A 15,253-nucleotide genomic window follows, 5' to 3' on the forward strand; every position below is an offset into this window, starting at 1 on the left:
CGAGGTGGTTAGAAAGAAAGAAAAGGACACTCTGAGCGCCGAAAGAAATTGTAAGTTAAAAATAAAATTTGTGGCGGGAGCGGGGCCTTGCACAGCTGAGAGCACAGAGCGATCACGAGAGGCGTCCTGGACTAGGCCGTGCCGCTTGGCCGCATTGCCGCACGCCGCCGGCAGGGGGAGCAGCGCGCCGCAGTCGGAGTCGCGCGCCGCGTGCGCCCCTCCCCCTCCCGCCTTCGCCTCCGTGGCCGGAAGTAGCTGGCGGCGCGCGTCAGTCGGTGCTGGGTTTCCGCATTGTGCTGGGCGTGGCCGCCTGCCGCATCTGCTTTCGAATTCTTTAAGCATCTTATTCTTTGGCTGAGCGGAGTGGGGTTTGGGGTTGCAGCCGCGGGGACAAGGTAGGCTGCGGTGCTATAGACACTGCAGGCCGAGCCCGCCTAACGCCATTGGCAGGGGGAAAGCCTGAGTCGTATCACCTGCTGTGCACCCGATGCTCTGAGAGCAACCGGAAAGAACCCCAGGTCTCAGTACGACATTCCGAAGCCAGAATGTTACCCTAGACCCAAAGGGCGTTTTTGCAGTCCACTAAATACTGACTTTCTACTTAATCCCTTTGACACTCCTCCCCCAAGCGTCCCCTGAAGGTGGCAGGGAGGAGCAAAACAAAAATGTTTATCAGAAATTTTTTGACAATCAACTAATCTAACTGATGTATTTGTACTTTTCCCCCATCAACTCTTTGGTTACCCCGTAATACGGATTGTGTAGGAAAGGCGGAATAAATGCTTTATTTTTCCCTTTATTAATTTTTTAGAATAATAGTACCTTGCAACCTCCAAAGGTAGCCAATTATTTTTAAATGAATAGGTTTTTCTATATTGGATGTGTTTCAATCTGTTTTGAAGTTTTTAATTCAAGCTAATTCAAAACAAAGCCAAGTGAGCTCCACCTGCCAAATGAGAGGAAGATTCAGGATTAGACAGAACCCCTTACACAAAGCGTTTAGTATTCACCTTGGAAGCTCCAGCATCTAGCACATGTTGGGTCTTTAAAGGTATGTGAGTAAATGGATGGAACTAGGGCTTTCTGACTCTCCAACTCACTATTTTCACTATTATTCTTATTATTTTACTATTTAGATAATTATTTTTCTAAATAATGTCTAAATCTTTGAGAAAATGAAAGTTCTTTTTGGAAAATGTATTTTTAAATACTTATAGAATATTTAGTGTAACAGTTTATATGGCTTTATTTTGGCGAGGGAAATATTAAGTGAAAAGTGGTCATTGGATTTACTCTCAGAGATTCATGTTATATTTATGATAAATCAAATCTTCCATGAAAGTCTCATCTCTCACAGTTTCAGGATCTAAAATAACCTGGAGAGGATATAAATGATTGGAAGCTATAGGCAGGAAAGAATTTTAATTATAAAGCAAAATATATTGTGTAACCACAAAAGAGTAAGATTTTTCTAAATCCACACTTTCAAACAAGTCTCATTACATTACACCTTGTACATATGCTACTTCCCTAGCACTCAAGCCTCATTTCATACCATTCTCCCCAGCTCCAAGCACACAGGTCTTCTTCCTGTTTTTTTAGGATGTCTCAGAGCCTTTGCACTTATGTTCATCCTTTAGGTCTCAGGTCAAATGTCACCTCCTCAGAGAGGCCATCTCTAACCATGCCCTCTATCTCAGCAACTATTTTTTCTTTCAGGCACATGTCACTCTCTGAATTATCTCATTTACTCATGTACTTGTTTATTGTCTGCTTCATCCATTAGACAGCAAGGCCAGTAAGGGAAAGACCCTTAAAATAGGAATTGTAGGTGGAGAAAATGTAATATGCAAACAATAGCTCAAATCTTAAAAGTATAATTTACATAAATAAATAATACAAATACAAATTTTAATTGGTTTTGGACTGATTGCCAAATTTATACACAGTACTAGGACCTTCTTTGTGTATGACTGAAACAGCCTTGTAAACATTTTTAGACTAATGTATTAGCAGGTCTGTCAATGTAGAAAAAGACATAAAAATCCCAGCCACAAGAGGTTAATCAGAATTTTGCTGTAGTAAAATAATACAGTTCAATGATTTTGAACATATATATGTGTGTGCAGGGGGTGGGGTATCTTCCACTTAAAACAAAATAAAGAATATTCCCATCTTTTCTGCCCTTTCCTCAATACCTATCCCCAAACAAATGCTTTCTGATTTCTATCATGTAGTTTTCCTATCACCATAGGAATCATGCTGTATGCATCTTTTTAAACCACCTTCTTTTACTAGGTTTAATGTTTTTCAGATTCACTCACGTCGTTTGTATCAATTCATTCCTTTATATTGCTGAGTACTGTTTCATTGTATGAACATACCACATTTGTTTAGTCCATTCTCCTGTTGATGAACATTTGAGTTATTTCCAGTTTGGGGGCTATTATAAATAAGGCTGCGATAAACCTTCCGTTGAAGTCTTTTTGTGGATATATGTTTTCATTTGTCTTAGGTAAATACCTAAAGAGTAAAACTGCTGAGTCATATGGTAGGTATATGTTTAACTTTATAAGAAACTGCCTTTCAGTACTCCAGTGGAGTACCACTCCTACCAGCGATTTATAAAAGCTCCATTTGCTCCACATCTTCACAGATAGTGTTGTGAATCTTTAATGTGTTAGCCATTAGAATGGGTGTGAAGTAGTATCTTATTGTGGTTCTAATTTGCCTTCTCCTGATAGCTAATGATACTGAATTTCCATCTGCTTTTTGGCTGTTTGTATGTCTTTTGTGAAGAGAGTGTTCAAATTTTTTGCCCACTTTTCAAAATAATTACCCAGAGTTCTGGGTAATTATTTTCTTCATTATAATTTTCTACATTTTCCTAATTGCTTAAATGGTAATGTAATACTTTTATAAACAGAAAATGGCTATTTTAAAAATTAAAAAAAAATAGGATGCCAAGAATGTTTGTACTATTTTTTGATGCCTGATTTGAAAATTTAGTTACATTTCAGATGCCCTTGGAAGGATAATCTCTAAAGATTTAACATTGCCATTTAGCTGATAAACAGATGTCAAAATATTAATGCACAAGTTTCAACTATGCCAACATGGCCTTTGAATATTCAGTCCTCCTTAGTCAGTTTTACTTTCTTCCTATCTTTTGAAGATATATTTCCCATTTCTGTGTTTAGGCTTGTATTTTTACTATTTCTGACAGCTCTTCAGTAGCGCAGAAGCCTTGGATGAAAAATGAAGTTTGTTTTTTCCACACCTCTTTAGCAATATCTAGTGGGTATTTAAAGTCAGGACAAGTCAAACATTTTCCTACATAATTTAAAGAGCAACAGTTTTGATGACAAATCTGACTTAGCAAAAAAAATCTTAAATCCTTAAGACAAATAGAATGTCTCCTGTGATTTAATAACTTTACCTACATGGATGTGTATGTAAACACAAGATAAAATATAACTGGCATTTCCTCAACTAGCTTGCTGTGAATATAAACAATATTTATTACTACTTTATATTATGGGCATTATCATGAAGAACCACACGAAAGGTCATAAGGAGACCAGAGCAGTGTCAAAATCTCCAAAGCCAAAAGGAAGAACTTGGGTAGAATGGCATCCGTAAGAAACAGAAGCTTCTGGGAATATAAGCAGAGAGGAAAAGAGAAGAGAGAACAGAAGGGAAGGAGTAGGGAGGGAGCACAGAAAGAAGAGTAAAGCAAAATTACAGAAACTGGTAGGTTTACAGATAATAGCAGTCCAGTCATTGTTCTCTTAACCAAAAGGTAAGTTTCTTGTGACCCCTCAAGCCTGTGTGAGGTACCCATCCCATCCCCAAAGATCTTTGCCTTTTTTTCCTTTGATTTGCTGCATTACCGCTCCCATCTCACTTTCACTGGAAGTTCTGGACCTAGGTAGGTGACGTGTGGTAGCTGATGAGTAAGAGAAAAGAAGCTCCCAACTTTAATCTTTAGATGTGGATGAAGAAAACATGGTTGTAACCCGCCCCCCTCACCACCCCGAGTCCTCACCAAAACTTGAGTCCTAAGAAAAGCAACTCTCTCCCTAGAAAGCCAGTGATACATTCCTAAAAGTAATCTTCATTTTGATCTTTATAATATAAGAGGACACTCTCTCAATATTATCCAGTACCAAGGAGGAGGATGACCTGAACTCAGGCACCCTGGACCTTTAGGCTCATTACTACTTAACTCTATTACCTTAAAAACTTTCCCTAATCTCTCTCTGCCTTAATTTCTGTAGCAACAAATTAGAGATTGATTCAGTCCCTGCAATCTTCATACACATTTCTCTATAATCAATTGATAATTATTTGTGAAAATGCTTTCACTCATAGAAAAAATCCATAAAGCCTAGATAATAGTATCAGCATTCCCATGTATACCTAGGAAACAAATACCTGCTATCAGTACATGGTGCTGGGCTGAGCTCTACACTGAGCTAGAAAACCTAGTTTTGCAATTGGGGACCATCTTTGTTCCAATTTGGCTTGTGGGAGGGAAATAGAGTCATTATTGAGGAATTCTTAGACTAAGGTGGGAAAACAGCAAATATAAAGTCGAGGAAAGGAAGGACTTGCTCTATCAGATATTTAAAGCTCTGTTAATTAAAATATCATGATCTACTAGAGCAAAAATATACAAATAGCTCAGTGAAAAAGAATGAGAATCCCATAGCAAAGTCCATGCATGTATGTAAATGCTTGACAATGCAGAACAATAGGGAAGGGGAAATACTGAAGAAATGGTGTTAGAACAGTTATTTGTGTACAAAATATTAAATTGAGTGTATACCTCAAACTATACACAAAAATCATTTCCATATTAATCAATGAAAAAAGCCAAATTTTAAAACATTTAGAGGAAAATGTAGAATATCTTTATAATCTCAAAGTAGGAAGAGATTTCATAAATAAGGTACAAAAAGCAAGATTTATTAAGAAAAAGTTGATAAAATTTATTACATAGAAACTAAGAACTGTGTTCTTTGAAAAGACAAGAAGAAAGCAAATACAGCAATGTACAAACTGGGAGAAGATATTTGTAGAACATATAACCAGGAAATTATTAATATCCAAAGTATATAAAGAACTCTTTTAAATGAATAAGGAAAAGAATCAATCCTGTAGGAAAATGTGTAAATGTCACGAACAGGCATTTCACATAAGAGGAAATGTGGTTAGTGGGTAACAGATGAAAAGATGCTCAACTTCATTTGTAATTAGGAAAATGAAAATTGAAATTAAATAATATTTCACATCTACCTAGGTATGTTCCCTTGGAAGATCTTACACATGTGTAAGGAGACAAGTAGAGAATATTCACCAAAACTTTATCTATAATTAGCAATAACTGAAAAAGTTTATTAACAGGAGAATCAATAAATTGTGATATACTCATATAATAAATACAGCAGCAAAAACAAATGAATATACTTGCAAATATCAACAAATAGTACTCAAAAACAAAAGTTTTAGCCAACAAAGGAGGTAAGTATGAGAGAACATGCTTATTTATATAGCTCTAAGGAAAAGACAGAACTATTCAAAATATATTTTTTAAACACAGATTATGTAACACTATCAAGAAAGTGAAAGTGAAAATGGCAGTGGCAGTACCAGTTTTTAATCTCTCCAAATTCCCACAGGAAAACAGAAAAACTAGATGGCAAAACCAAAAAATTCATGGATAACATTTACAACACAACCAAGTGGCAAATTCTCTTCAGGGACTGAAATACAAATGGGTGGCAATAAACACCCACAGCTGCAAGAGCTGTGTTGTATCAGGGTCTGTGCAGGAAGAAACAGAAAGAAATGGGAGTGTCTGGCAGACCTGAGAACAGGAAATCCCCCAAACAGCCAAGAGAGAATCACTGGAAAACATGATGGGCCCATTTCAGAATAGCCGCCGAAACTGAGAAGGGTGCTGTCCAATGCAATAGAAGGTGAGCACAACCATCCTTAGTAAAGTCTGAAAAGGGCTCAAGCAGCCTGGGCCACACGAACTTCTAAAGACAACCAGGTAAAGCTGCCTTTCAAGACAAAATTCCATACTGAGGAGCTGAAAATAGAATTAAAAAAGAATAGAGAATCGGCATGCATTTCATAGTGTAAGAATACTATTTTGAAAGTGTATTTTTGTTTTTTATACATATGTATTACTGTGATGTAAATTATATATTTTATAGTTGGTCACAACCAGAAAGTTTGAAAACCATACTCCAATAGCTTTCCAAAATGTTGATTCCAATTTTTTTACTCTGACTTCTGAATTATGTTTCTAAAACTCATATGTGGTCTTTTCTTCTTATCTACCTACAGACATTTAGGCCTGTATTTCTCTAAGAGAGATCCATTGATCTCATGCACCAAAATCACCTGGGGTACTTTTTTAAAAATGCAAATTACTCAGGCCCCTTTCTAGACCTAGGAAATCAACACCTGGGGGTGACATATTCCTATATGTATATTAAGCAACTCCACCCTAGGATATTACAGGCACACTAAAGTTTGAGAAGCTTTAAGCCCTCTGAACTTAAGCATGACCCAAATAGGCCTGAACCTTCACCCATAAGATACAGAATAAGGATATTTCTGTAGGATGTGAAGCAGATAGGAAAAATGGGAAAAGGGTTATTTTCTGGACTCCTAAATCTGGTTGAGGATACTATAGGTTTAAAAGGGATCTTGATCAAGCCAAACATGTCAGGGGCCTTTTTGGTTCAAGCAATAGATCCTGATGACAATGCAGATTCAGTTTCTGCTTGCCCTAGCTTACATCTACTTTTAGACTCTGTAATATATACCCTTCTATTTGTCTTCTTAAGGAGGGTTCCTGTGACAATTAAGTGCCCCAAGTCTCGAATAGAGATTTAAGGAACCAATGCAGAAATGCCAAGTAGCTTTCATATGTTGGCCAAGAAAAGTTGTAAAGAACAGTGGATGAATTAATCCCATCCTGGGACAAAGAGGGATAAGAGACATTCTTCATTCTTCTTCCCCCTCTTCTCATGTTAAGAGATAACATGACTGAGTGTAATTTTGAGTTTTGACAGAGTGAAGGGGGTGGTGTTTTGGAGTCCTTTCATTGAGTTCCTGACGCCTTTTATCAGTGCAGCTTGCGTGACACACTTCACTTACGGCACACACCTTAGGTTTTTAGTAGGACACTTAAAAATATACAATTAGCTCTCATATGTTAATTAACAAGGCCTAATCACCCAGGAGAAAGGCTCGACAGTTTGTCTTTTTAGTAAGCATCCCATGTGATTGTGTAGAAAACTCTAGCCTAAACATGAAAAAGCTTCTCGAGAATAAGACATAAGTTTTTTCTTAATTTCAACACATATTCAGGTCAAAGTGAAGCTAGGTGTCCAAGCTGCCATTGCACCATTCATTTGCGCAGTGTGCACATTTTGCTGAACAAGTTTATTTTATGATAAAGAAAGTGGCCATAATAGGGTTACTTATATTTGTATTATTTATCTGGTGCCAGTTGATTATAAAACTCACCTTCTCCAAGTCATGCTAGTTAGAAGCAGGGCCAAAATAATTTCAAACAGAAATCCTCCATTCCACTGCCCCTGGTAAATTGGGTGAATGCTCTTCCTTCATCAATTCGAATCCCCTTCAAATAGTTCAAGAAGTCATTTGGGGTGCCTCACTGTTCTCTTTATCTGCCCGTGGATTGGGTGAAGAATCTTAGGCCATTACTTAACATTGCCTGCCACTGGTGTGGTTCTACTTCAGGTTTCTGAGGCTTTCTCAGGCTCCTGGTATTGACTTCACAGATCCCCCAACTACAGCTGTCATGTCCTCTGCTCCAACACTTCACACTACTTATACTTCATTGATTCAAGAATGGCACTGAGGCTAAATTGGCACAGAACTTTTTCCTTCTTCACTTTTCCTCAAGTCCTTGAAAAGGGTTAAGTCCATGTATAGCCTGCTGACTTCAGAACTGCCCCTTCCCATGAAACCTAATCCTTTCAGCCCAAGCTCTCTCTGGTGGCCTAACTCATTAGGTTCAGGATGAGGTTTTTCCCCAGGGATTTCTGCCATTCTTGAGGCCCTCTGCTCCACCACAGTAAGACTTGCTTGAACTTGCTGGATAAATATAGTTTATGCTCTCGCTCTGAAGAAGTTAAGGCAAAAAGTGGAGGCATAGTTTGTCTGAAAGCTGTCAAATGGCTAAATTGTAAAGAATCCAGAAGACATTGTTCGGGAATGTTCTAAGATAGAGTTACAGTTATTGCCATTTATTGAGCAATAACATGTCAATTACTACACCTACAATCAACCTCACAACAATCCTGCGTCATCTGATGTTACAGGTGAGGAAAGGGATTTAGAGAAGTTAGGCAACTTGTCCCAAGTCATAGAAATACTAAGTGGGTAGAAAGGTGATGGGGAGGAGGAGAATAGATTTGCTCTGAGGTCTAACACAGCCTATGCTCTGAAGCTTAAGACCTATTGAACGGAAAAAGTTGGGAAAGACCAAATCAGTTGAGATCCCATTAGGTCAAGATTGTTGTTTGAGGGAATATGGGTATTCAAACACAAATTAGACAGGTAATTTATTCAAAAAGAAATTGAAGAAATAGATCTTTCTCATTGGCTAATTCCCATTAGTTCAATGAAATTATAGATTTTGATAGACTGCATAGCTGCTGGGTGGAAATTAAGTCACCATTTCTGAAAATCCAGAATTCAGATGTTAATGATTAAGAATCATGTTCCAAGTTTCTGTGACTGTGGAGTGCAGAGATCTTCGATAAGTTTAAACTGATCTGAAGTCAAACACAAATAATATTTGGATCCATCTAACAGTGAAAGAATATTCTCTTTTATAAAACTAATCTAAAAGCTAGGATACACTTTTGAAAAAAAACATTTATAATATTGAGAATTGAGTAGTATATCAAAATTGAGAAGAGTTCTAAATTAATATAGTCCAAGTTTCTGATAAACCTTGAAATACCATGTGGCAAGATATTGAAGGAGAGCAGAATATGCCACCGCCAAATATTCCACATTGGCCTATAGATTATTTTGAACTGAAAGCAACTGAAAAGAATCAGATACAAGAATATCTTTGCCCTCTCTTGTTTGTCTAAAAGCAGGACATAAACTTGTAAAGGTGTCCCCCCAACCCCTCTTTATTTTCTTTTAGGCAAGACAACCCTTGGTTGACCTCACAGATTGCAAGGACCTTGTCAGCTTACAATCCCTTATTTTTTTCATTTTTATATTTTTATTTTTTATGCCTAAAGCACCTGGTCTTCCTAGGTGGTCTCCCATCCAAGTACTAACCAGGCCCGACCCTGCTTAGCTTCTGAGATCACAAGGGATCGGACTTGTTTGGGGTAGCATGGCCATAGACTCCAAACCCTCTTGAAAAGGAAAAATTCTCATCTTTCTTTTTTATTCTCACGCTCTACTTTCAGAACACTGACCACCAGATATGTAGGAATTTTCCCCACAACACAATTCTTTGACATGAGCTGGGTGTCCTACAATTTAACTCAATTTTGACACTATCTACCTGGAGATAGCATCAGATCCCACAGGTTAAGGGCTTAGTCCTATAAGACTGCCCCACTTCAGACACTAATCACAAGTCCTAGTTGTCGCTTGTGCTTCTCACCAATAGGCTATAAGTCAGAGGTTCCCACAACCCACTCTTCAAGTTTGATCGTTTGCTAGTATAGCTCACAGAACTCAGGAAAACAGTTTACTTACTAGATTACCATTTATTATAAAAGAATACAACCCGGAAACAGCCAGATGGAAGAGACGAATACAGTAAGGTATGTGGGAAGGGGCACAGAGCTTCATGCCCTGTCCAGGTATGTTAATGGTGAACAAAGCAGACAAGATCCCTTTCCTCAAGGAACTACAGTTTAGTAGGAGAGGCAGGAAATTAGACAAGCAATTGTACTACAGTGTAAGACATGAGGTGATAAAGGAAGTACAGGGTGCTATGGGAGTTAATCCACTCCAAAGGTAAGAGAAGTTTACCTAGTAAAGGTGACATCTAAATGGTCACCTGATGGATGAGTTAGATTTCACCATATGAAAAGAAGATGGTGGGTGTAGGAGGTGGGGAGAAACTTTTCGGTAGAAATAATAGAATATTTGAAGATAAGGAAGTGAGAGAGGAAAGAAAATAGTAGACTAGGCTACAATATGTGAGGGTAGATGTGGTGAGAGCTGAGGCTGAAGAGGACGACTCAGTCAATAGGATCAAATGCAGCCAATAGGTGAAATAAGAAAAAGGCTGAAAAGTACATGTGGGTTTTTTTGGCAAGGAAATAAGAGCAATTGCAGGGCAGTGGTGGTAGACAAAAAGTAGACAGCGATGGATTGAATAGTATATTATAGGAAGTGGAAAAATGAAGCCCATTCATGAAATTTGTTTATAAGTGAGAGGAAGGAGGTTAGTGTGGGGGAAAATGTGGGGTCATGAGAATATATATAAAATTTTTACAATGGTAACACATTATATATATCATAAAATATATATTATATGTTATATATGCATATATGTATATAAGGAATAGTCTCCCTTCCAGCACTGCCACAATCTGCCCAGTACCCAATCTCTCCACAATCATGATTAACTACTAATGGTTTATGTATTCTTTCAAAGTTTGTTTATACATAATAAGGTAATATGTATTCTATTTCTCCCTGTTTTATACAAAATACAGCATACTATGTTGAGTTGTTTGCATTTTTTATCTTCAAATATATCTGGGAGCTTTTTCACACCAGCACATAAAGGATTTACCCATTCTTTTTAAGTTGTATGGTATTCCATTGTATGGATGTATCAAATTTATTTAACTAGCTTCCTACTAGTGGGCATTTTTTGCTATGTGAATGATGCTGCAGTATATCATTTTGCCCCATAATGTTGCAGAAAAGATCCAAAATCAGACCGGTGAGAAACCAAGCAGCACTCAGAGAGTTGGAGAACTCAGGTTTATTATGCCAGCAGTCCCAGAGGAGCTAGTGCTCTGAAGATCTGGGCCCGGAGCTCAGTTGCAATATACCTTATATAGACCCTTTTCAGCATGGGCTGATTGGTTAATTTGTCTTCAGACCATTACAAAGTGGCAGGAGTTGCTATGGGTTACCGGCAGTTACAAAGGGAACAAACCCTGCTTCCCCCAATTAGCAGCCCCACCCAAGACACATCCAGGTTTATCCTCAGTGAGTCAGGTGCTCCTTGCTGAGCAGCACCTTGACTCACACTGGAGGCAGCTGGCCTCAGTTTCTGGTGTGGCCATTTGAGGCAACTATAAGCACAGCATCTGTAGATTGCTTGCTGAATCTTGACAGGTGGCCCTGAAAGGGCAGAGGCTTGAGCTAAATTTGGCCTGTAGCTGAGCCCCTCTCAGAACTGTGCCACTGACACCTACTTCACAAAAACACTAATAAGACCAGAAGACTGAGGAGCTTTGCTTAGTACATAGAAACAGACATGGAAAGGCAGCCAAAATGGTAAGACAAAGAAACAGAAACCATATGAGAGAACAGAACAGAGATCCAGATATAATGGAGTCAAGTAACCTAACAGATGCAGAGTTCAAAACACTGGTTATAAAGATGTTCAATGATCTTTTGGTTAAATTCAGCAAGAACTTCAACGAAGAGCTAAAAAAACATAAAAATAGAAGTGGAAATTATAAAAGGGAACTAGTCTGAAATGAAGAACACATTATCTGAAATAAGAAGTATATTGGATGGAATAAACAAAGGAATAAACAAAGTGAATAAAGAAAAGGAACAAATGCCCTATCTAGAGGATGGGAAAGCCAAGGACACTCAATCACAATGGCAAGAGATAAGATGCTAAGACTATGAAAATATATTAAGGAGCATATGGGATACTATTAAGGGTCCAAATATCTGTCTGATTAGTGTACCTGAAGAAAATCAAGATGCTGAACAGCTGTTTAAAGAAATAATGATGGAAAACTTCCGTAACCTGGTGAAGGAAATGGACATAAACCCCCAGGAAGCTCAGAGAATTTCAAAAATCAGGGATCCAAAGAGGCCCACACAAAGACACATTATAATTAAAATGCCAAAGGTTAAGTATAAAGAAAGAATATTAAAAGCAGCAAGAGAAAAACAGATAGTTACCTACAAGGGAACACCCATAAGACTGGCAGCTGATTTCTCAAAAGAAACTCTGCAAGACAAAAGGGCTTGGCACAAAATATTCGACAGGATGAAGACCCAGGATCTACAACCAAGAATGCTTTATCCAGCAAAGCTATCATTTAGAGTTGAAGGACAAATAAAGAGCTACCCAGACAAAAATAAGCTAAAGGAATTTATTGCCACCAAGCCAGTATTATAGGAAATGTTGGAAGGACTTCTTTTAGAAGAAAAAACATGTATCAAAAACAGGAATAAAGAATGGTAACAACTACATTCCTATCAATAAGTACTTCAAATGGAAAAGAATTAAGTGCTCCAACCAAAAGATAGAGTGGCTAAATGGATAAGAAAACAAGATCCCTACATATGTTGCCTACAAGAGACTCACTTAAGATTAAAAGACACAGACTAAAAGGAAAGAGATGGAAAAAGATATTGCTTTGATGAAACTAGAAGATATTTAAGTCAGACAGAGAAAGATAAACACTATATGATTTCACTTATATGCGGAATCTAAGAAATAAAAAGAACGAAATAATCAAAAACAGACTATTGTGGACAATTTGGTGATGGACAGAGGGGAGGGGGGTTTGGGAGGCTGGGAGAATGGGGTGAAGGGTTAAAGAAGTACAAATTAGTAGTTGATGGATGGTCCTGGGGATGGGGAGCACGGCATAGGGAATGCAATTAGAATGAATATGTTGGCTCGGTGGAGGAGGGTCAGGGGAGGGAGTGAGCAAGTGGGGGAGGGACCATTTTACAAACTACATAGATATCTAACCAGTGTACTGTATACTTGAAACTAATTAAAAAAGAAAAAAAAAGAAAAAAAAGGAAGTCTTGAGTAACCCAACCATCAATTATTGGTTGAGCAATAAAAGCTATTGAGTGAAGTCTTTACTTATGCCCCTGGGTACCGAGTGTTCCCTCTCCTCTGGTGTTAACTCTTATTTACTGAGCATTTAATATGACATTAACAGAGATAGTATAGATAGTATCTCTTGTTTTGTTCCCTGTTCTTTGTCTCAGTCTGAGTTCGGGTGACAGACAGGTAAATCAATTATTACAATGCAATATGTTAAATGGGAGGCATTTAACTCAGACTCTGGCCTGGGGTCTGGGACCTGGGGCCTGGGGTGGGAAGTATTAAGGAATGCTTTCAGTTGTTGTGGTCTGGGATAGATTAGGTAGACAGAGAGACTGATAGATGACATCAAAATCTTAAATAATTGTTTTTTTCTTCAATATCTAACTCTTGCTCTCAATCATTTATTGAATAATCTATTTCTTCCCAATTGAATGATAATGTATATTAAATTGCCTTTATATATTATAATGTTTATTTATACAAATGTCTATTTGGGAGCTTCCTTTTCTGTTTCATTATTTTTTTTATTCTTATGCTGTTTTTAAACCTTTAATTATCATGGTTTTATAATATTTTGCTATCTGGGAGGCCTAATCATCCTAAATGTTCTTTGTAAAATTTTCCTTGCCATTCTTAGCAGTTCACATAAATTTTAGAATTATTTTGTCAAGTACTTTCCTCCTCAGACAATTCCTGATGGGAATTTTAATAGGGGTTACATTAAATCCAAATATTAATGTGAGCTGAATTGACGTGTTTATTCTCTTCAGTCTCCTGAGCCAGGAACATCAATGGGATTTATTTATGAAGAACAAAGATTTATTCATATTATCTTAGAAAATTAGGGGTTTATCATAAGAATTAATGGAGACATTTATTTGTATTGTGTGTAGATCTCGGACATTTGCTGTTTTCCTTCTCATGGCACATTTTTTAAAGTTATTTATGATGTTTTAAATATTTTGTTTGCTATCATGAACAGGATTATTCTTCTTTTCTATTTTCTGATAGAGGAAAGCTATTTTTTTAATGGTTTATTATATTTAGCCACTTTGCCAAGTTGCATTATTTCTACTAGTTTTTTCCATAGATTCTTTTATGGCTTCTATGTAAACAAATCATTTTCAAAGAATGACTATTTAGGCTCCTTTCATAAATTTGCTAAAAAGCCAATCACTGTTAAGGGAGCATGAAAGATGGGAAAGTGGAGCTGGCAGTATGGAAATCCGATGAGAAATTATGGTGATAAGAACTGAAACAGGTTAATAGAGTTAAATGGAGAGGATAGATTAAGAGAAATTCAAAAGGAAGAATGTGCAGGACTCAGTGATTTGGGGTAAGAGATTAGAGGAGTAATAAAAGATAATTTTTAGACTTCAGCTTTGGGTGACTCTGTAGAAAGAGAATTCAGTAGACAATTTTTGTAGAAAAGAATAGAGTCACTGAGGTTACGGTTAAGGAATTGGAAGTTTATTGTGTTTATGAGTAAAAATAAGGAGGTCTGGATTTCTGGGTAGCAGAGTCTGGAGCATGATTTTGGGATAGTAAGACGGTTAGGGCTCCAAAGCCTAAAAATATGTCCTTGTTCTTATAGCAGCTTGATGGGCCCTTATATTTATAGTCATAACTTCTTTCTGATCCTGTCTTATTACTACCGATTAGTTTCCTCACCATGTACCTCAGCTCTACTACTCACTCAAAGTTTCTGCTTACTCATGGCTTCTGTGTATCACATTCTAAGTGTCTTTTGGATTCTGCTCCTACCATCAACTGCTTGGATCTTTTCTCAAACCTACAGTTCAAATTTCCTAGAAAGAACTGGCCTCAAACTGTCCCCATTGAAATAAAGCTTTCCTATCAGGGCACTTAATAGATAGCTGGTCAGTTTCTGGAATGTTTGCCTTTAAGCAGGTGATCACTCTTTATCCAGTTCGCTGTGGCAACCAATGGATAAGGGAATACCTAGGACTTATGCAGTCAGCAAGATCTTTTGGGGAGGGGGCTCCCCATCACAAGTAGAAGGGGCCTATAAAAATAGCCACAATCTGTGGTTTGTTCTGATATACTATAATACCAAAGGAAGAACAGACTGGGGAAGTGGGAGGAAGGAGGAGTCACAAGTTAGGTTTTGATCATGTTTCATTAGAGTTGCCTATAGTATGCTCCCATAAG

At 37.6% G+C, this 15,253-nt stretch overlaps 1 protein-coding gene and 1 pseudogene across 7 annotated transcripts in view; both read right to left on the minus strand.

The window, feature by feature from the left end:
• ANKRD31 (ankyrin repeat domain 31) overlaps positions 1-15,253 on the minus strand; it is a 141,328-nt gene that overhangs the window by 106,957 nt on the left and 19,118 nt on the right. The gene's annotated exons all lie outside the window — the stretch shown is intronic.
• On the minus strand, positions 9,303-9,421 carry LOC120599093 (uncharacterized; annotated as a pseudogene).

Source organism: Pteropus medius, unplaced genomic scaffold (genome assembly GCF_902729225.1).
Source record: "Pteropus medius unplaced genomic scaffold, Ma_sr-lr_union100, whole genome shotgun sequence".
Lineage (NCBI taxonomy): Eukaryota > Metazoa > Chordata > Mammalia > Chiroptera > Pteropodidae > Pteropus > Pteropus medius.